The sequence below is a fragment of the Triticum aestivum genome, chromosome 2D (genome assembly GCF_018294505.1).
Source record: "Triticum aestivum cultivar Chinese Spring chromosome 2D, IWGSC CS RefSeq v2.1, whole genome shotgun sequence".
NCBI classification, from domain to species: domain Eukaryota; kingdom Viridiplantae; phylum Streptophyta; class Magnoliopsida; order Poales; family Poaceae; genus Triticum; species Triticum aestivum.
The window spans coordinates 71,399,866-71,422,223 of NC_057799.1; positions in this window are offsets into that span (position 1 = coordinate 71,399,866).

The following is a 22,358-nucleotide window of genomic DNA, read 5'->3' on the forward strand; positions in this document are numbered from 1 at the left end:
CATTTCCGATCAGTAGTATGTCGTCCACATACAAGATCAAAAACACTATCGAGCTCCCACTTAACTTCTTGTATAAACAAGAGTCCTCTTCGCTTTTGATGAAACCGAGATCAGTGACGACCTCATCAAAACGAATGTTCCAACTCCGAGATGCTTGCTTCAACCTATAAATGGATCTCTTGAGCTTGCATACCTTACTAGTGCTAGTCGGATCGACAAAACCCTCGGGCTGTATCATATACACGTCCTCGGTTAAATTTCCGTGAAGGAAAGCCGTTTTGACATCCATCTGCCATATCTCGTAATCAAAATATGCAGCTATAGCTAGTATGATCCTCACCGATTTCAGCATCGCTACCGGCGAGTAAGTCTCGTCGTAGTCAATTCCTTGAACTTGTCCATAACCTTTAGCGACAAGCCGAGCTTTGTGGATCTGAACATTTCCATCCACATCGGTTTTCTTCTTAAAGACCCATTTGCAACCAATGGCAGTTACGCCAGGTGGCGGATCAACCAAGTCCCAGACTTGATTCTCATCCATGGACTTTAACTCGGATCTCATGGCCTCCAGCCATGCCTCGGAATCTGGGCTCATCGCTTCCGCATACGTGGCCGACTCGTCGCTTTCTAGCAACAATACATCGCGCACTCTGCGCAATCTTTCCGTCCTCCCACTGGCCTCCCGACTGAGAAACTCTTTCTCAAGGAAAACCCCGTTCCGAGCAACAAACACTTTGTTCTCTTCCCGGTTGTAGAAGTTATATCCCAAGGTTTCCCTCGGATATCCCACGAATATGCATTTATCCGACTTGGGTGTAAGCTTGTCTGACATAAGTCGCTTGACAAATGCTTCACAACCCCAAATCTTTAGAAAAGACAAACTGGGATTCTTCCCGGTCCACATCTCATGTGGTGTCTTGTCTACGGATTTTGATGGTACCCCATTAAGTGTGAAAGCTGCAGTTTCTAGAGCACATCCCTAGAATGACAAGGGTAAATCCGATTTGCTCATCATAGACCGAACCATGTCCAACAAGGTACGATTCCTCCGTTTCGACACGCCGTTTCTCTGTGGCGTACCCGGAGGTGTGAGCTGAGGTACTATACCTCGGCTTTTCAGATGATCATCAAAACTCCTGGCTCATGTACTCACCTCCACGATCAGATCGCAGAAGCTTTATAGTCTTGCCGAGCTGATTCTCAACCTCGTTCTGAAACTCTTTGAACTTTCCAAAAGTCTCCGACTTGTGCCTCATCAAATAGATATATCCATATCTACTCAAGTCGTCGGTAAAAGTCACGAAGTACTGATAGCCACCTCTGGAAGTTGTGCTCATTGGACCACACACATCACTATGTATAAGTTCCAACAGCTCGGACGCCCTCTCGCAACTCTTTGCGAATGGAGACTTAGTCATCTTGCCGAGCAAGCATGATTCACATGTCTCGAACGACCCGAAGTCGGACGAAGTTAGGAGCCCATCATCATGAAGCTTCTTCATGCGTTTCAGACTAATGTGTCCAAGCCGGCAATGCCAGAAGTATGTCGGATTTATCTCATTAGGCTTATGCCTCTTGACATTCACGTTATAGACCGATTCCTGTTCTAGATTCAATATAAATAGCCCATCAACAATGGGTGCATAGCCGTGGAACATACCATTCAAAAATATCGAACAACCATTGTCCTTTGAATTGAATTCATAACCTTGAATCATCAAACATGAGGCAGAAATAATGTTCCGACTAAGTGCAGGAATATAATAACAATTATTCAATTCCATAATGAATCCGGAAGGAAGCTGGAGCTGCATCGTGCTGACCTCAACGCAGCAACTCTTGCTTTGATGCCGACCCTGATGTCAATCTCCCCTTGTGCTACACGCCTAGTTCTTACCAGCCCCTGCATCGAGTTGCAAATATGAACAACCGATCCGGTATCAAATACCCAAGAGCTACTAGGTATGTCATCAAGGTAAATGTCTATAACATATGCAACAAGTGTACCTTTGCCCAAAGAAGCATTTCCGGCCTTCTTGCCATGCTCTGCAAGCCACTTGCTACAGTTCCTCTTCCAGTGACCGGTCTCCTTGCAGTGATAGCAAACGGTCTTCGAGTCCGGTCCAGACTTCGGCGTAGCGACGGAGGTTACCGTCTCCGTGCCCTTTGCCTTAGCCTTTTTCTTGGACCAACTCTTCTTGAACTTAGCCGATTTCTGCACCATCAACACTTGATGCGTGCCTTTCTTAATATCCTGCTCTGCCACTTTGAGCATCCCATGCAATTCAGTGAGCTTCTTATCCATGCCGTGCATATGATAGTTCGAGACGAACGTCCCATAGCTAGGCGCAAGAGAACCCAGAACTGCATCTGTAGCGAGCTCATCCAAGAGCGGGAAGCCCAACCGATCCAAAGCTTGCACATATCCGATCATCTTGATCACATGTGGGCTCAGTGGATCACCTTCCTTCAGCCTGCAATCCATCAAGGATCGCCAGACGTTGAACCTTTCGGTCCTAGCCTGTGTCTGAAACATGCTCTTGAGACTCTCGATCATATCGTAAGCCTCAACATTTTCGAAATGCTGTTGCAAATCGGGCTCCATACAAGCCAGCATCAGACAACTGATCTCCGTTGATTCATCAACGAGTTTCTGGTAGGCATTTTTAGCTGTGGCACTAGCATTATCGCCAGGTTCATCTGGAAGTGGATCCTCTAGAACATGTTCCTTTTTATCATGCTTGAGAACTATTCTCAGATTTCTATACCAGGTGGTAAAGTTTGTTCCATTCAGTTTATCCTTTTCCAGAATTGATTTCAATGCAAAGTTGGGTTGAGCAGGTGGTGCCATTGATCTACAACAGAAAATATGCAATCATTAAGCAATGTGTTTATGTAGAGTAATTCAAGCCTAAACAGAAATACTCCCACTGAAGTCAGCATCCCTCCGCAAACTCTCAGTGATTCAGGATCCGACTAGCACATGCGACTAGTGAGCTTTAGCATCACTGCTAGACAACATGCCTATCCGGTAAGCAACTCCTTGCTAATCGTATCTCTATACGACTCCTGTCGGTCGGGTAGGTATCTTATACCCCGGCACCCAACCTTCTTCGCCACAAGGCCCAAAACCGTTTTGATAGCCTCGTCAAGTTAACCTGATGCAGTGCATGTCCGTGTCTGACACGAACCCTTCAGTTCAAGGACACCTAGCAGCACCTCAATTTTATGAGCCCACTACTAGACGTACTTGACGTGCGAAGGCGCAACATCGGGGATGGCAATTCACTTGATATTCATGAGGGATCTTTCTACCATTCTAACATGCATAGAAAACAAGAAGCATAACAATCACAAATAAACATATATTGTGAAATAGTATGGCTCCTTCATGGACGTTCTTCTAGGTCGGCTCCGACTCCGATGACCATCTAGGATCTATCTTGTTTGTCACGCCCGGACGCCAAGCCACCAACCTGATCTCTATTATCCAACTACTACAACTAGTAATGAATTTATATAGAGTCACAAGTCGACACACAGGTCGTTATACAATATAATGACAACACTTTGGCTCCTGCCGGCTGACAAACATGACGCGCAGGCCATGTATAAATTACACACATGCATCACAAACACATGAGCCATACTATTCACATCAAACCTGCAGAACAAAGTTATGCATAGAATCGCATTCTACCGGTTTGTGTGTCGGGTACGAAATACAAGGTGCTACGCACACGGCGGTCCCATCTGAACTCCGATCACGCCAAATTCTCTGATCTGACCGATCTCATCGATCATCGTGAATCCGATTCGGATTTACATTTCACAGTTAACCCCGATGGCGGATAACCGACCGTTAGGGGTAGGTCGTGTCACGACCTCATCGATCCCGATTGACAGAAAACATAGCCTCAACGATCCCCATGTGCAGTTGATCACATCAACCGTGCACATAGCCGATCTCTTCAACAACACTAGATCTCATCTGCCGCGTCCACATATCTAATATGCATACGATCTGAAACCAAATCCTATAGCAGAGGCTCTGATACCACTGTTGGGTTCTATGGTAGGGTGCGTCGACTGCAAATTAAAATTTTCCTACGTGCAGAACATCCAGGAACATGCTACGGGAGATGGATCACAGTTCATTACCACTAGATCCGCAGTGCCGTGCAGCGGAAGAAGAGTTGGGGCAGCGCGTCCGCGTGGATCGTCTCCTCCTCGTTCAATCTACCTCGAACAGCCGGTCGTCCGATCCCACATACGAATTCGCCGGAGCGGCGCAAGTGCACCGCCTCTAACGGTATCCGCGCGTGCAGGAGGAACACCGTGCGGCGGACTGCTAGGTCCGATCACACAGACGGCGGCGAGTGGAGGTGTCTATTCGCAACACACGCAAACCCTAGTCACAGCGCCGAAGCGATCAACCGCATGAGTGTGCCGCACCTCCACTTTATATAGGTGTCCGTCACGGGCTCAACACTTGGGCCTCGCACGGACCCTAAAGCCGACAAGTCTACTCGGCCACAATCAGAATACAGTTCGGATCACGTCCGACCAGTGTCCTCAGATCTGACCTCGTAGATTCCTTCCCTTAAGCGCATGACCCCTTAGGTTTAAGTCGGCTTGGTCACAGTTCGGATCACCTCCGACCTGCACGGCTGGTAGCGGCCTCTAGCAAGGCGTGCCGACCACCAAGCAGACTATGAAGCTGGTTAGGTGAACCTGTACAACGTGTCACACTTTTATTCCCTTTGCCTCACGATATATGTTGTCGGGCTCAAGGCGAGACTGTCATCCTTGTGCTAGCCCGACCTCTTTCTCGTTCCAGTGATACCGATCACTATCCGGATTATCTCATAATCCTTGTTGCATGGCCATGCTTATCCTGGTCGGATCACACGAGGGGCCCAGAGTATATCTCTCCTGATCGGAGGGGCAAATCCCATCTTGCTTGACCATGTCTCGCAGCATGGGACTGGACAAACCCGAAACCTACCTTTGTAACTACCCAGTCACGGAGTAGCGTTTGGTCGGCCCAAAGCAAGTCTGTCACCATCCCGAGTACATGCGTCAGCTCAGGTCTTAGGACATAGAACGTATGTTGCACTAGAGACTCACAGATGACATATCGCTGCGTCTCATAGTTGGGTCTGTCCGACTCGGACCTTATCTCGACTCGGATCTGACTACGTCGAATCCGACCAGACCTTTCCAAGTCCATATTATCCGGTTAGCATCCAATGCTCCATGGCTAGTGAGACCAAGCCATCGACCGTGTCATATGCCAGTCTAGTCGGCTGCGCGTCCACACAGCCCTTTCGACTAGGGACCTTTTAGGACAGTCATCATACAATGCATAGTCCCACAAACAAGTCACATACTTGCTGATACACATCATTGATAATGTCCAAGGACTATCTTTATTCATAAACACATAGGAAATATCATCATACATGATTGCCTCTAGGGCATATCTCCAACACATCGTTGGAATATACAAGCCAAGTTCTATAATAAAAAATTCCCACTAGTATATGAAAGTGACAACATAAGAGACTCTCTATATGAAGAACATGGTGCTACTTTGAAGCACAAGTGTGGAAAAAGAGGATAGTAGCATTGTCCCTTTATATATATATTTTCTTCTTCTTCTTTTTTTGCGGGCTTCTTTGGCCCCCTTCTTTATTTAGGCTTCGTTGGCCTCTCTTTTTTTGGGGGGGGGGACAATGCTCTATTAATGATGATCATCACACTTCTATTTACTTACAACTCAATATTACAACTCGATACTAGAACAAAGATATGACTCTATATGAATGCCTCCGGCGGTGTACCAGGATGTGCAATGATCTAGCGTAGCAATGACATCAAAAAACGGACAAGCCATGAAAATATCATGCTAGCTATCTTACGATCATGCAAAGCAATATGACAATAAATGCTCAAGTCATGTATATGATGATGATGAAAGTTGCATGGCAATATATCTCGGAATGGCTATGGAAATGACATGATAGGTAGGTATGGTGGCTGTTTTGAGGAAGATATAAGGAGGCTTATGTGTGATAGAGCGTATCATATCACGGGGTTTGGATGCACCGGCGAAGTTTGCACCAACTCTTGAGGTGAGAAAGGGCAATGCACGGTACCGAAGAGGCTAGTAATGATGGAAGGGTGAGAGTGTGTATAATCCATGGACTCACATTAGTCATAAAGAACTCATATACTTATTGCAAAAGTTTATTAGCCCTCGAAGCAAAGTACTACTACGCATGCTCCTAGGGGGATAGATTATTAGGAAATACCATCGCTCGTCCCCGACCGCCACTCATAAGGAAGACAATCGATAAATACCTCATGCTCCAACTTCGTCACATAACGGTTCACCATACGTGCATGCTACGGGAATCACAAACTCCAACGCAAGTATTTCTACAATCCACAACTACCCACTAGCATGACTCTAATATCACCATCTTTATATCGCAAAACTATTGCAAGGAATCAAACATATCATATTCAGCGATCTACAAGTTTATGTAGGATTTTATGACTAACCATGTGAATGACCAATTCCTGTCATCTCTCTAAATAGATATAAGTGAAGCAAGAGAGTTTAATTCTTTCTACAAAAGATATGCCCACGCTCTAACAAATATAAGTGAAGCAAAAGATCATTCTACAAATGGCGGTTTTCTATGTGAAGAGAAACAGGCAATCCAAACTTCAAATGATATAAGTGAAGCACATGAAGCATTCTATAAAGCCATACTCAATAGATTTAAGTGAAGTGCAATGAGCATTCTATAAATCAACCAAGGACTATCTCATACCAGCATGGTGCATAAAAGAAAAATTAAAACTAAATGCAAAAGACGCTCCAAGATTTGCACATATCGCATGAACGAAACGAATACGAAAACATACCGGTACTTGTTGAAGAAAGAGGGGATGCCTTCCGGGGCATCCCCAAGCTTAGACGCTTGAGTCTCCTTGAATATTTACTTGGGGTGCCTTGGGCATCCCCAAGCTTGAGCTCTTGCCTCTCTTCCTTTTCCTCATATCGAGACCTCCTCGATCAAACACTTCATCCACACAAAACTTCAATAGAAAACTCGGTAAGATCCGTTAGTATAATAAGGCAAATCACTACTCTAAGTACTATAGCAAACCAATTCATATTTTGTTTTTGCATTGTGTCTACTGTAATATAGCTTTTCCATGGCTTAATCCACTGATAGAAGTTGATAGTTTCATCAAAACAAGCAAACTATGCATCAAAAACAGAACCGTCTGTAGAAATCTGAACATTCACCATACCTCTGGTACCCCAAATATTCTACCAAAATTAGGAAAAATAAAACATTTGTACAGAAAGACATTTCAAAAGGAATCAGAACCATTTGACGTTCCAGCTAAAAATGTAAAATCGCGCACTACAGACAAAGTTTCTGTCCTGCACCGCACAAACCAACAAGCATTGTTAACATCCTAAAGGCAAACCTTAGCACATTATTTTTATAATACAATGGAATTTTACAAGGGGATAATTATTTTTTATGAAAAGTTTCTGTAATTAAGATTCACAAAGTCTCCGTGAGCATGAACAAAGTTCAAGGCTAGCTCCCACTTCAACAATGCTTATCTCTCTTACTTTCACTTTCCTTTTTGAAAAGTTTTGGGTTCCCCTCTTTATCTTTTTTGTTTGTAAACTATATGAAAGCACTCAACAGAAATAAATTACTCTCTAAAACTTCCGGGTTGTCTCCCTGGCAGCGCTTTCTTTAAAGCCATTAAGCTAGGCATATAATGCTCAAGTAATGGATCCACCCGGATCCCATGGTATATGAAAGCCAATTTTAATTAACAATGATTTGTAATTTAGTAGTGAGCACAAAGTAACATATATCATACAATGACGAAGTCTAACTCTCTTCCTATGCATCGGCATGTCATAACAGAATAATTCATGCACACCAAGTAAAGGCCAATGCATAGTATAAGCAGTTTCTTGCAATTCTATCGTGTTGGAAACATAGAGAGGTGGAGATATAGTTCCTCTCTCATAATAATTGAAAGTAGGAGCAGCAAGCACATGCATATTATATCTATCAAAGTCATCATGTGTAGTAGTAAAATCCAACCCATCAATATAATCCTTAATAAGCACAAACTTCTCCGATATAGTGTAGTTTGGAGAATTCAAAAAGATAATAGGACTATCATACATGGGTGCAATAGCAACAATTTCATGTTTAACATAAGGAACTATAGCAAGTTCATCTACATAAGCATCATTCATATTGGCATCTTGGCCACAAGCATAGCAAGCATCATCAAAAAGGGATATTTCAAGAGAATCAACGGGATCATAACAATCATCCTTCGGTAAGCATGAAGGGGAATTAAACAATGTATGAGTTGAAGAGTTACTCTCATTAGAAGGTGGGCACGGGTAGCTAATCCGCTCTTCCTCCTTTTGTTCTTCGCTCTCCTCATCATCTTTTTCATCCAATGAGCTCATAGTTTCATCAATTTCTTCTTCCACAGCTTCCTGCAAAATAGTAGTCTCTTCTAGGACAACGGGGACTTTCTCAATAAATGCATCAATATCGGAATTGTATTCATAATCTTCATAACAATATTTAAGTATATCAAAATTTTCAGGTCTATAAACTGAATCATCAAAATCGTCAAACTCTTTAAACATAGATTCAATCTCATAAGCACCCATAAAAGCAATGAATTCTTCTATTTGTTCCACATCATAGTAATCATATATACCATTAGCATAAGATGCCAAGGTTTTATCATCATTAAATTTGCATGAAAAGGGAAGGTGTGGAGCCTTCATCCTAAAGCTACAAGTATAATCATATCTCAAGCATAGTTCCCGAGCATACCAATGCAACATATGAATTTGATCCCATAATAATTTCCCTTTTTGAGTCAAGCGATAATCCCTAAAGTATTCTCGTTGATCCAACGTGTCTCCCATTACCAGATTGAATGGGGTTTTCTCAGGATTATCAAAGTAGTACATAATATCTGTCACATAACAAGCATCGAGGGTTTTAGGAGGTTCCCCATCTCCATGAGTAGCAAGTACCACTAATTTTTTTGGTATTTCACTAGTAGAAAAAGGGTCAAATGTGAAGTACATTAGTGCCGGTTCGATTTTGAGCCGGCACTAATGTGTCCATTAGTGCCGGTTCCAACGGCTAGCCGGCCGCTCTCATTAGTACCGGTTCGTGGCGAACCTATAGTACCGGTTCGTGCCACCAACCGGCACTAAAGTGGGTGGTGGCAGGATGTTGTCAGTCTGGGGCCCCTCCAGCACCTTTAGCGCCGGTTCTTGTTACGAACCAGTGCTAAAGGTCGTCCTACATAAACCCTTCGTCCACCCGAGCTCGCTCTGTTCTTCCCCTTTCCCTTCTCCTCTCTATTCTTCCTCTCTTCCTCTCGAGCTCATCACACATTTGACCCAAAATTTGTCAAGATTTGAAGGCCCCATCCATTCAAATGATCACAAAGGTTAGAAACTTTTTCATTTCATCTCTCATTGCTAGATTAGCTCTTGCAATGCTTTGTATAGTGATTAATTTGTGAGTTTAGTAATTTGGGAGGAATTATATATATGTGCTAGTATTTGATTTATATGCAATTTGAGGTCAAAAATAACACTTAATTAGTTTGCATATGTAGGTGTGGTCTACTTAGTGCCTTCTAAATCTCCGTCGTAACCACCGTTGATCGCCCACACCATCCCGTCGCCGGCACCACCTAGCTTGTGGTGAGCCTCTTGTTCATGAATGTTTTACATTACCAAATTGATGTTTGTGTGATTTGGATATATAGTTACTCGTATAATTATCTTACCCGTACGTTGTTTGTTATACATAGTGCCATGGTTTTGATATCCGTCCCCGTCGGCCCTCGTCCTTGTTATGATTCAGATGTGGTATATTCTCTTTTGAAACTAGTTGTTGCATTTCGTGTTGATGACAAATTATGCCTATCAAGTTGACATAGATATTTTTATCTAGGAGGTATGTGAACCGGAAATTCCAACCGACCCTATTGTCGAGCGATTAAATTTAGTTGAAAGAGAAAATGAGTATTTGAAAGAAAAATTGAAAAGAATTGAGAGGGAGAAGATGGAATTGGAGTTGCATGTTGCCGATGTCGTCGATGATCACAAGATCAAGATGGAGAAAATGCGCTTGAAGATTAGAAAGATTAGAAAATATGCCATTGATAGTTAGGCTTCGTATCATTATGCTGTTGGATCAATTGTTACCTTAGTTGCGATCTTGATCGCATTTGTTGTTGCATTTAAATGCTTTAGCTAGAGAGTTATTTGTTTGTTGCATTTAAGTGTTGTATGAACTATATATATGTATGAACTTTATGTATGAACTTGTATTAATTTGGTCTTTTCGGTGTTGTGTAATGAAGATGAGCCGACAATGGATGTATGATGACCGATGCTCTCCCGAGTTCATTAATGGCGTGCATACTTTTCTGCTTGCAGCTGAGGCAAACAAGCAGGTAGATGGTTTTATGCCTTGTCCATGTGTTGTCTGTAAGAATGATCACAATCACTCTACATCAAGAACCATTCACGTCCACTTGTTTAAGTCCGGTTTCATGCCCCACTATAACGTTTGGACCAAGCACGGAGAAAGAGGGGTTATGATGGAAGACAATGAAGAAGAAGAGGACGACAACAACTATCCTGGCCATGGGTTCCCTGAATACGATGATACAACAATGGGGGAAGAAGCTGAGCTGGCAATGCGGGAAGAAGCTGAAGAAGAGGCATCAGATGAGCCCGCTGATGATCTAGGTTGGGCCATTGCCGATGCAAAGAGAAACTACGCAAGTGATTTGGAGAAGAAGAAGTTGCAGCGCATGTTAGAGGATCACAAGAAATTGTTGTACCCGAATTGCGAAGCTGACAAGAAAAAGTTGGGCACCACACTGGAATTGCTGCAATGGAAGGCAGAGAATGGTGTATCTGACAAGGGATTTGGAAAGTTGCTGGTAATGATAAAGAATATGCTTCCAAAGGACAACGAATTGCCCGAGAGTACGTATGAAGCAAAGAAGGCTGTCTTCCCTCTAGGGTTAGAGGTGCAGAAGATACATGCATGCCCTAATGACTGCATCCTCTAGCACGCTGAATACGAGGATTTGAACGCTTGCCCGGTATGCGGTGCATTGCGCTATAAGATCAGCCGCGATGACCCTGGTGATGTCGAGGGCGAGCGCCCCAGGAAGAAGATTCCTGCCAAGGTGATGTGGTATGCTCCTATAATACCACGGTTCAAACGTTTGTTCCAAAACAAAGAGCATGCCAAGGCAATGCGATGGCACAGAGAAGACCGTAAGAAAGACGGAAAGTTGAGAGTACCCGCTGACGGGTCACAGTGTAGAAAAATCAAGAGAAAGTACGGGAAGGAGTTTGCAGATGACGCAAGGAACGTATGGTTTGGTCTAAGCGCAGATGGCATTAATCCTTTTGGTGAGCAGAGCAGCAACCATAGCACCTGGCCTGTGACTCTATGTTTGTATAACCTTCCTCCTTGGTTGTGCATGAAGCGGAAGTTCATTACGATGCCAGTGCTCATCCAAGGCCCTAAGCAACCCGGCAACGACATTGATGTGTACTTAAGGCCATTAGTTGAAGAACTCTTACAGCTGTGGAATGGAACAGGTTTACATGCGTGGGATGAGCACATGGGGGAAGAATTTGACCTAAAGGCGTTGCTGTTCGTGACCATCAATGATTGGCCTGCTCTCAGTAACCTTTCAGGACAGACAAACAAGGGATACTGCGGATGCACGCACTGTTTGGATGATACCGACAGTATATATTTGGAGAATTGTAGGAAGAATGTGTACCTGGGACATCGTCGATTTCTTCCGAGCAGGCATCCCGTAAGAAAGAAAGGCAAGCATTTCAAAGGTGAGGCGGATCACCGGATGAAGCCTCGGCACCGTACTGGTGCTGATGTACATGATATGGTCAAGGATTTGAAGGTAATCTTTGGAAAGGGTCCTGGCGGACAACCTGTTCCAAAGGACACTGACGGACGCACACCCATGTGGAAGAAGAAATCTATATTCTGGGACCTGCCCTATTGGAAAGACCTAGAGGTCCGCTCCGCAATCGACGTGATGCACGTGACGAAGAATCTTTGCGTGACCCTGCTTGGCTTCTTGGGCGTGTATGGGAAGACAAAAGATACACCTGAGGCACGGGAGGACCAGCAACGTATGCACGAAAAAGACGGCATACATTAGGGTCATGCCAGCTACGCTCTTACCAAAGAAGTGAAGGAAATCTTCTTTGAATGCCTGCTCAGTATTAAGGTACCGTCTGGCTTCTCGTCGAATATAAAGGGAATAATAAACATGGCAGAGAAAAAGTTCCAGAACCTAAAGTCTCATGACTGCCACGTGATTAGGACGCAACTGCTTCCGGTTGCATTGAGGGGGCTTCTACCGGATAACGTTCGATTAGCCATTGTGAAGCTATGTGCATTCCTCAATGCAATCTCTCAGAAGGTAATCAATCCAGAAATCATACCAAGGTTAGAGAATGATTTGGTGCAATGTCTTGTCAGTTTCGAGTTGGTGTTCCCACCATCCTTCTTCAACATCATGACGCACGTCCTAGTTCACCTATGCGAAGAAATTAACGTTTTGGTTCCTGTATTTCTAGACAATATGTTCCCCTTTGAGAGGTTCATGGGAGTCTTAAATAAATATGTTCATAACCGTGCTAGGCCAGAAGGAAGCATCTCCAAGGGCCATGAAAATGAGGAGGTCATTGAGTTTTGTATTGACTTTATTCCTGACCTTAAGCCGATTGGTGTTCCTGAATCGCGGCATAAGGGCATACTGTATGGAAAAGGCACGCTAGGAGGGGATCAAATAATATGTGTTGGTGTGAAACGACACCTATGGGATCAAGGGGATCCCTTCTATGGTTGCGGGGCGCTGGAAGTGGTGAGGAGAGCAGGATCAACAGTCAGTGCAAACACACGGGTCGTTTACCCAGGTTCGGGCCGCGAAGACGCGTAATACCCTAGTCCCGCTTTGGTGGTTGTATATCTGAGTTCTTGAGGAGTTCGAACTAGCTACAGGGAGCGTAACTTGTCCAAAGATCCGAATCATGCTCCTGGATGCCTTGGGTCTCCTTTTATAGGCAAAGGGATCGCCACAGTGGCACCAGGAGGTGGCACCCAAGTACTGTGGCTGAGCTTATCGCTAGCCATACGGGACAAAGCGCATTTAATGCGCCCTCGATGTGTCTCCCTTGCTTTACTGCCGCTTCGCCCCGTCTCGACACGCGCCCTGGCCAGCGGTGCGTGCGGTGCCATGTAGGCAGCCAAGCAGCTGAGGTGGTCCAGTGGCGGAGCCTTCAAGAAGACCTGCTGGCACCACGTAAGCACGTGATGAGTTGGCGAAGGAGCCCTTCGTTGACACGCAGGTGCCTGCCCGGCTGGTGGGCTGGCAGCTGCATGGAATCGGCGGTGGAAACCTTGGCGGGTGTGGGCCTGGGTGCGGCCTCGCGGATGCTTCCGGAAAGGGCCTTGCCGGGGCCCCGGCAAGGGTCTTGCCGTGGTGTCGTGGTCATCCCCGGCAAGGATCTTGCCGGGGGCCTTGTGGATTCCCTCGGCAAGGACCTTGCCGAGGCTCGTTGCATTTTACCCTTCTGATCAAGAGTGTTGTTCTTGTCTTCACAAAGATCTGCATGCCACCATAGAGGTGCCTCCCAAGCCGTGGCCCTAACGTAGAAAAATAGCGTTGGAGGCCGTGGGCTCAAGGGTGGCTCGCTCTGTTGGTGTCGGGGCGAGCTGCCCCGGCAAGGGTCTTGCAAGGGGCTGTGGAGGCCGCCCCGGCAAGGACCTTGCTGGGGAAACCTGCCATGTCCCTCTGCTCTTTGTGGCCTTGGTCTTGGCATTGTTTTTGCTTCTGGGCTTACCTCGGTTCACCTCCCTGGCCTTGCCAAGTGTGGCTGCGGCGCGTGGCTTCGACTGCCCGTGCACAAGTAAAGGGGTCAAAAGGAGAGCCCCTACTTTTGTACACCGACAGGAGTCCCCGGGCCTGGGCCATACATAAGCGCAACACGTTGTTGGGCCAGGCCCAAGAACGGTGCGCGGGTAGGCGGTGCGGTTTTTACCGCGGTAATTTTTCCGTCCGCTGCGCTTCCTCATGATCCGCTCGCGACGTGGGGGTCGGGCGTGACGTGGGGGTCATGCGTGGGGCTGTGCCCACACGCATGCGTCACGTCACAGTTAATGGGAAAGGAGGCGGCCCGCGCCTTCCACATAAAAAGGGAAAACCAAGGGCGCGCTGCTCACTTTACCCCTTCTGCGCCTTCCCCCCAATCTCAGAGCCGCCGCCCCCTTGCTCCTTCTTCTCCAACCTTCGCCCATCGCCGCCGCGCTCCCGCTATTCTTCGCCCCCTCGCTCTTCGCAGCCGCTATGGCGCCCAAATCCACTAGAGGCAAAGGAGCGTCAAAAGACGCCGGAGCGGCGGAGCGCAAAGGAGCAGTGAAGGACGTCGGAGCGACGGAGCAGCCGGAGAGCGAGCTGGTGGTGTGAAGGGCGCAATCCGCCTACTTCGAGCCTTCGACAGTCGACGCGTCTGAGCTCTGGGAGTTCTTCAAGCCTCTATGGGGAGTGAAGACGACAGGAGCAACGACAGGGCATCCCGCTACGCGCGTCATCCCGGCTAGCGCCGGGCCTGCCCCGAACCGGTACCCCTTCTTCGTCGACTACTTCTCCTGCGGGCTCTGCCCTCCCTTTTCTGATTTCTTCAAGGACGTCATGCACACCTACGGTTTTCGCCTTCTGGATTTTACTCCGAATGCCGTGGCATGCATGGCCCTTTTCGCGCACCTCTGCGAGGGATTCGTTGGGGTGAACCCCAGCACGGCGCTTTTTCGCCATTACTTCTCCCCTCGGATCCAGAAGGGTGGCGCCATTGCTGGGTGTGTTGCCTAGATCTCAGGGTCCAAGGGGGCGTACCCAGACGGCGCCATGAAGGAGAGGTGGGAAGAATGGCGGGGTCGGTGGTGCTGGATCGAGGAGGAGAACGCGCCGGCTTTTTGCCGGGTTCGCGACGCGCCGCCGGCCCGAGGAAACGACTGGAGTGACCTCGACGCTGATGACGCGAAGCTCAGGATCGCCACCACCAGGATTCTCCGGCTTACCCAGGCCGGGCTCACCCTCGAGATGATCGGGGCGGATTTCATCCATCGCCGAATTGCTCCTCTGCATGCCAAGGGGAGGCCGGCCTGGCTTTTCACGAACGCAGCTGACATCATGCGGCTTCGACCCGGCCTCGACCACAACCTGACAGTGCTGAGGCACGCCCATCTCTGCCAACGGCTTTTTCAGCTCGAGGTCGACGAAGAGGGCGAGGTCGAGCGGTCCGGCAAGGCTACGAGGGAAGCAGCGAAGGCCGGCAAGGTCATCACGGAGCCCATCTTCAAGTTGCCAGCGGGAGTGGTCCCGCTGTGCAATAATTCTCGTCAGTCCGACATCATCGCCATGATGCCGGACCTCAATGCGCACGGTCTCGACCTGAACTGGGTCGAGCCAAATGACCTCCAGGTGCAAAATTTCTTCGACACCCTGCACGAGAGGTATGTCACTGAAGAGCCGCGGCTCGTTCAGGACACCTCACCGGCAGAGCTGGACTATATCGCCAGGAGGGTGGCGGAGGCGCAACGCGGCGCGGAAGAGGCGGCGCTCGCCAAGGCGGCCGGCAGCGCTGGCAGCGTAGAGGAGAAGGCCGCGACGGCCGCGGAGGAGGAGGAGCTCGCCAGGTGGGCAAGAGCCGCTGGGGAGGTGAGCAGCGCTGGCACCGGGGCTCCTCTTGTCGAGGAAGCAGGCGACGAGCTGAGGAGGAGGCCGGGGCTGGCAGCTCTTCGGCCCCAAGGAGGAGGTGAGTTCTGCACCGGGCTGCTTCTGGCGGCCCAGTCCGCCCTGCCGAGGCCGCGCGGCGGCCCAAATCTCCGGTGGAGCCCGTGCGCCAGGCGAAGGCCGCGGCGGCGAAGAAGGTGGTGAAAGTCGCGGTGGCGACGAGGAAGGCATCCGCTTCCTCTTCGTCCAAGCGCGTGCAGACCCCGCCTTCCTCTCCTCCTCCCGCGAGCACCGGCGGGAGGGCTGAATTCAACTTTGGGTCCCTCAGCCCGCCGAGGAAGAGGAAAGCGGCAGAGGAGGAGGTGGATGATGAGTACGCGTTCTGTCTCCCCTGTCACCCCCATTCCACCAATCCGTATCTTGACTTGACTTGTTTTCGTTTTTGCAGGGACGTGGAGATGCTAGCCCAGAGGATAAAGAGGGCCAAAGCCTCGGCGGGCGGCCAGCCCCCGGTTGGTATTTCAGGGGCACCGCTGGTGGTGCTGAGCAGCCCAGACAGCAACCCCCGGCACAGCCACTAGCGTAAGTTCTCTATTCTCTCATCGTCGACATGTGTTAGGGGTACGACGCCTTGGCGCTGACCTTGCCGAGTGCGCAGGAGGAGCCGTAGAGGGCCACCCCCAACACGCCGCCCCCGTCGACCACGCCGCCCTGAGGGGCGTCTCCGGCAAGGGCGCCAAGCGCCGAGCCCACGCACATGGAGGAGGAAGAGAACTTGGGCGCCGACAGCTCCACCTCGACACCAAATGTTGGCGGGGAGGGGATTTCTGCTTCCCAGCCTAGCACTCGTAATCTGCTTGCCCTTCGTCTTTGTTGCTGTTGTTTTTCTTCGAATTTTCGAATTTGGCTTTTATCCTCACCCTCTTCATGGTATCCAGATCCCCTCTCGACGGATCGGGAGGACCTGGACACCGTCATCAAGGACGTGGCCAGGGATGCCGCGGCGGAGGCTGAGAAGACCGCTGCCGAGGAGGCCGCCAGGGGCGCTACCGAGGAAGCCGGCGAGGCCACCGCCGAGGGAGCCGGCAAGGCCACTGCTGAGGAGCCTGGCAAGGGATCTGCCAGGGGGGCTAGCGAGGCCGCCACCGAAGAGACCAGCAAGGGGCCTGCCGGGGAGGCCAGCGCGGCTGCCGCCAAAGAGGAGGAGGAAGTGGCAGATGATCGGCCTTCTTCCTCTGCTGCTCCTGGCCCCGGTAGGTATCTGAGGGTGAGCGACGACTTGTTCGTCCACCTCCCAGGTGCGCCTAGCACCAGGGCACCCGTCGAGGGGGAGATTTTTTACGGCGAAGTGCTTGCCGCCGTCGGGCTTGAGGTCGTCGACGAGCCGAGCGTTGGCGGCGGCGGCCCCCAGGAGGAGCAGTTGCTCTAGGCCATGGGCGCCAGCTACCGGAAGCTCCAGGCTCTCCAACGTGCTCGCCTGGACAAGGTTAAGTCCAGGGCAGCGGTGGTGGAGAAGGCGGAGGCGGACCTTCAGGAGCGCGTCGCCGAGGCGCAGGACTGGTTCCGCCAGGCACACGAGAAATTGAGGGCCGCCCAGGGCGAGCTGGCCAAGCAGGACGTGGAGCTCGCCATGAAGCTGGCCGACGTCGAGAAGGCCCAGGAGGCGGCGGAGAACCTGGCTGCCGCCGCTGAGGTCGCCCGGGTCCAGCACGAGGCCGCACTGAACTCCCAGGAGGAGGACCTCACCGCGCGTGAGGAGAAACTCGCTGCCACGCTCCGCGGCAAGGACGAAGAGGTGGAGAAGCTCGTCGTGCAGCAGACCCAAGAGCTAGAGCAGAGGCACAGAGAGGCACTCGATGTTCAGGCTTCGGCCTACGCCAGCAGGGTGAAGGATCTGGAGGTGGAGTGGGACGGGCTGAAGGGCCAGGCCCTGCGGTTGGCCGAGGAGAAGGACACGCTCAACGGCGCCCTGACGGAGGCGCAAGGCGCCATCCTCGTCAAGGCCGAGCATCTCTCCAAGGCCAACGACTCCATCAAGGACCTGACGTCGAAGCTGAAGGCCCTTGAGGGGATGCTCTCGGAGGCCAAAACCCGGGAGGGGATCCTGGCGAAGGCGTTGGAGACCGAGAAGCAGCTGCGGAAGGACGAGGCCGCCATGCACAAGGATTTCGTGGACGACGAGGATCGCTGGATCGGCCTCCTTGAGGATGTCGCCGACACGATCACCGCCCAGCTGGCCACCATGGGCATGCCAACTGTGAGGTATGCTCGGGAACGCAGCGGGTCCACCCGCGCCAAGCTGACCCTATTCTTCGAGGTTGTCCTTGGTGCCTTGGAGCAGCTCAAGTCTAACCAGGAAAGTACCTTGGCCGACGAGTCCTGGCGCATGTGCCTGGGCGCCATGACCAAGGTCCTCACCAAGCTGGCCTTCCGGTACCCCGACCTCGATTTCAACGACGCGGTGGACAGCCTGCCGGACGACGCAGACCTCTCTGGGATCGAGGAGCGCATCGAGCCCGTCACCAGTCGCATCCGCGGAATCGAGAGGGTGGAAGGCCAGCGCCGGGACTAGGTGCTCCATTTTCTGTTGCCGCTGCGAGTTCATGACCAAGACAGTTCATATCTTTAGTTAGAACCGCAGCAACATTTCGATGTAATATAACTCTGCAGTACTTTTGATATCATGCATGTTATTTTCCCGTTTGTTCTTCCCTTTGTATGTTCACCCTACGTCGATTGGGTAGGTTTGCCGGCGCGTAAACCCACGGCGGCACATTGAGGACGGATCCCCAACGGCCTGCCGGGTGTGCGTGCTGCCGGGCAAACCACCTTACCACTCTTGACGCAGCCGCTCGACTTGTCGAGCTTGAATCGAATCAGAGTCGAGAGCGTTGCCGATCACGGAAGGCTACCTTGCCACTTTCGACGCGGCCGTTGGAGCTGTTGAGCGGACTCGAAACAGAACAAAGGCGTTGCCAATCGCGGAAGGGCCCCTTTGCATGCGGGCTTCCATACATAGGACAGGATCTCCGGGGATGATAACCTTATATGTAAAAAAGGGAAATGTTTATAACTGTGAACAACTTAGCTTTTCTGCCGTCCCGCTGGCGTCCTTCGTGTTGGCAGGCGGTGCCTTTTTCCTTGGACGCCCCCTTTCTCTTTGGAGCCATGGCGATGAAGAATTGCGTCACTTGCTGTAGAACCAGATGCTCGCTACTCCAGGCCCCCTACCTGGGGCGCCAAAGATGTCGGTGTGAAACGACACCTATGGGATCAAGGGGATCCCTTCTACGGTTGCGGGGCGCTGGAAGTGGTGAGGAGAGCAGGATCAACAGTCAGTGCAAACACATGGGTCGTTTACCCAGGTTCGGGCCGCGAAGACGCGTAATACCCTAGTCCTGCTTTGGTGGTTGTATATCTGAGTTCTTGAGTAGTTCGAACTAGCTACAGGGAGCGTAACTTGTCCAAAGATCCGAATCCTGCTCCTGGATGCCTTGGGTCTCCTTTTATAGGCAAAGGGATCGCCACAGTGGCACTTGGAGGTGGAATCGAAGTACTGTGGCTGAGCTTATCGCTAGCCATACGGGACAAAGCGCATTTAATGCGCCCTTGATGTGTCCCCCTTGCTTTACTGCCGCTTTGCCCTGTCTCGACACGCGCCCTGGCCAGCGGTGCGTGCGGTGCGATGTAGGCAGGCAAGCAGCTGAGGTGGTGCGGTGGCGGAGCGTTCAAGAAGACCTGCTGGCACCACGTAAGAACGTGATGAGTTGGCGAAGGAGCCCTTCGTTGACACGCAGGTGCCTGCCCGGCTGGTGGGCTGGCAGCTGCATGGAATCAGCGGTGGAAACCTTGGCGGGTGCAGGCCTGGGTGCGGCCTCGCGGATGCTTCCGGCAAGGGCCTTGCCGGGGCCCCGACAAGGGTCTTGCCGTGGCGTCGTGGTCATCCCCGGCAAGGATCTTGCCGGGGGCCTTGTGGATTCCCTCGGCAAGGACCTTGCCGAGGCTCGTTGCATTTTACCCTTCTGATCAAGAGTGTTGTTCTTGTCTTCACAAAGATCTGCATGCCACCATAGAGGTGCCTCCCGAGCCCTGGCCCTAACGTAGAAAAATAGCGTTGGAGGCCGTGGGCTCAAGGGTGGCTCGCTCTGTTGGTGTCGGGGCGAGCTGCCCCGGCAAGGGAACTTGCCGGGGCTGTGGAGGCCGCCCCCGGCAAGGACCTTGCCGGGGAAACCTGCCCTGTCCCTTTGCTCTTTGTGGCCTTGGTCTTGGCGTTGTTTTTTCTTCTGGGCTTACCTTGGTTCACCTCCCTGGCCTTGCCAAGTGTGGCTGCGGCGCGTGGCTTCGACAGCCCGTGCACAAGTAAAGGGGTCAAAAGGAGAGCCCCTACTTTTGTACACCGACAATATGTATGTACGGACATTCTCTCACTGAAGCACACTACACAGTTCTACAGAATTCCGCCTTTGTGGCTCCGTATATGGACGAACACAAGAATTTTCTACGCTCCAAACACCTGGAGCGGTCTGATGACTGGATTACACGTGAACAAACCAGGAGTTTCGCCGGCTGGTTGCAGACACGTACCATGCATGACGCCTCTATTGAAGATGACCTGTACTCGCTGTCCCAGTTACCTTCTTCGAATGTAATGACTTACAAAGGGTACGAGATAAATGGTAATACAGTTTACACGATCGCCCAAGATAAGAAGAGCACCAACCAAAACAGTGGTGTTCGCTTTGATGCAACAACCAAGACGGGAAAGAAAACATATTATGGTTACATAGAGGACATATGGGAACTTAACTATGGAGGTGGTTTGAAGGTCCCTTTGTTTCGGTGCAAATGGGTCAATATGACATGAGGCGGGGTAACGGAAGACCCGCAGTACGGAATGACAACAGTGGATCTCAACAATCTTGCGTATGCAGACGAACCATTCATCCTAGCCAATGATGCGGCATGGGTTTTCTATGTGAAGGACATGTCTACCAAGCCGAGAAAAAGAAAAGATAAGGAAGCGAATGCATCACACGATGAGCCAAAGCGCCACATAGTTCTTTCTGGGAAGAGAAACATCGTGGGAGTGGATGACAAGACAGACATGTCAGAAGATTATGAAAAGTTTGATGAAATTGCTCCATTCACAGTGAATATTGACCCGTGCATCCAGTTAAATGATGAAGATTTTCCATGGCTACGGCGCAAAGGGACACACGTCAAGAAAAAGTTTCACACCCAAAGATCTGGGATGTGATCGGCTTCACTATCATCACTTTCTTCTGTGTTTCACACCCAGGAGGGAATCTCTATAATAGTTAGGGTAGTTATGTGTTTTGGCATTTGAAACGCGAAGAAATTTTATGTGCAAACAAATTCTTTCATGCATTTACTAATTTTTTCAGCTAGATGACCCTGAAATTGAAAAGCATTTCAAATGAACTCAGAAAAGGTTTAAAGTTGGCATGGTATCATAATTTCACCCACATAGCATGTGCAAAAAAGAATCACTGAAAAATCTATTTTCAAAGTTAAGTTATTCACAAACTAGTGATTCACACAAATTTCAAATAATTCAAAATTTAAACTATTCAAATTTGAAAACAACCGACACTAACAGAAAGTTTGTAATTTTTTGTACCTAAAGCAAAAATATTCACAAAGAAACTCTAAATACAGTAAAGAACAACTAAAAAATAAATAAAGCAAAAAATAAGAAAATAAAAAAGCCCACCTACAAGGCCAGAGCGACCTGCATACGACTAGAAACCCATCCTGTATTTGGGCCAGGATGCAGGCCCGCAAGCCCAGTAGGCCCACATGCAAAGTAGGAGAGGTAGGCCCAGAAGGCCTGCTTTTGAGAGGAGCTCAATGCAATGCCCGGCTTATAAACTGGTCTTGGCGCTCCTCAACTAGCGAGGTGGGACTAAACTTCTGCGCACCTCGCCTGGCAGCGCACACCCTTTAGTACCGGGTCGTGGCTCCAACCGGTACTAAAGGGTGGGTCTTTAGTACCGGTTGGTGCCACCACCCGGTAATAAAGGGGTGCGCTTCCAGCCGCTTCGCCTGGCCAAAACAGACCTTTAGTACTGGTTGGTGGCTCCAACCGGTACTAAAGGGGTGGTCTACATAAGAAAACACTTCAAAAAATTTCAGTTTCTCATCTCTCCCTCTGCTTCTTCTCCTCTGCCCGTCACCGCCGCCCCTCGTCGGCGCCCCCATTGCCGTCCCCGTCGCCGTCCCCGTCGCTGTCGCCGCCGCCCCTCGTCGCCATCCCCGTCGTCGTCCGTCGCTGTCCCCGTCGCCGTAGCCACCGCCCCTCGTCGCCACCCCCGTCACCGCCCCCGTCGCCGTCCCCGTCGCCGTCCGTCGTCGTTGCCGCCTCCCCTCGTCGCCGGCCCGGCCGTCCCCGTCCCCGTCGTCCCCGTCACCGCGCCCCGCCCCATCGTCCCCGCCCGGCC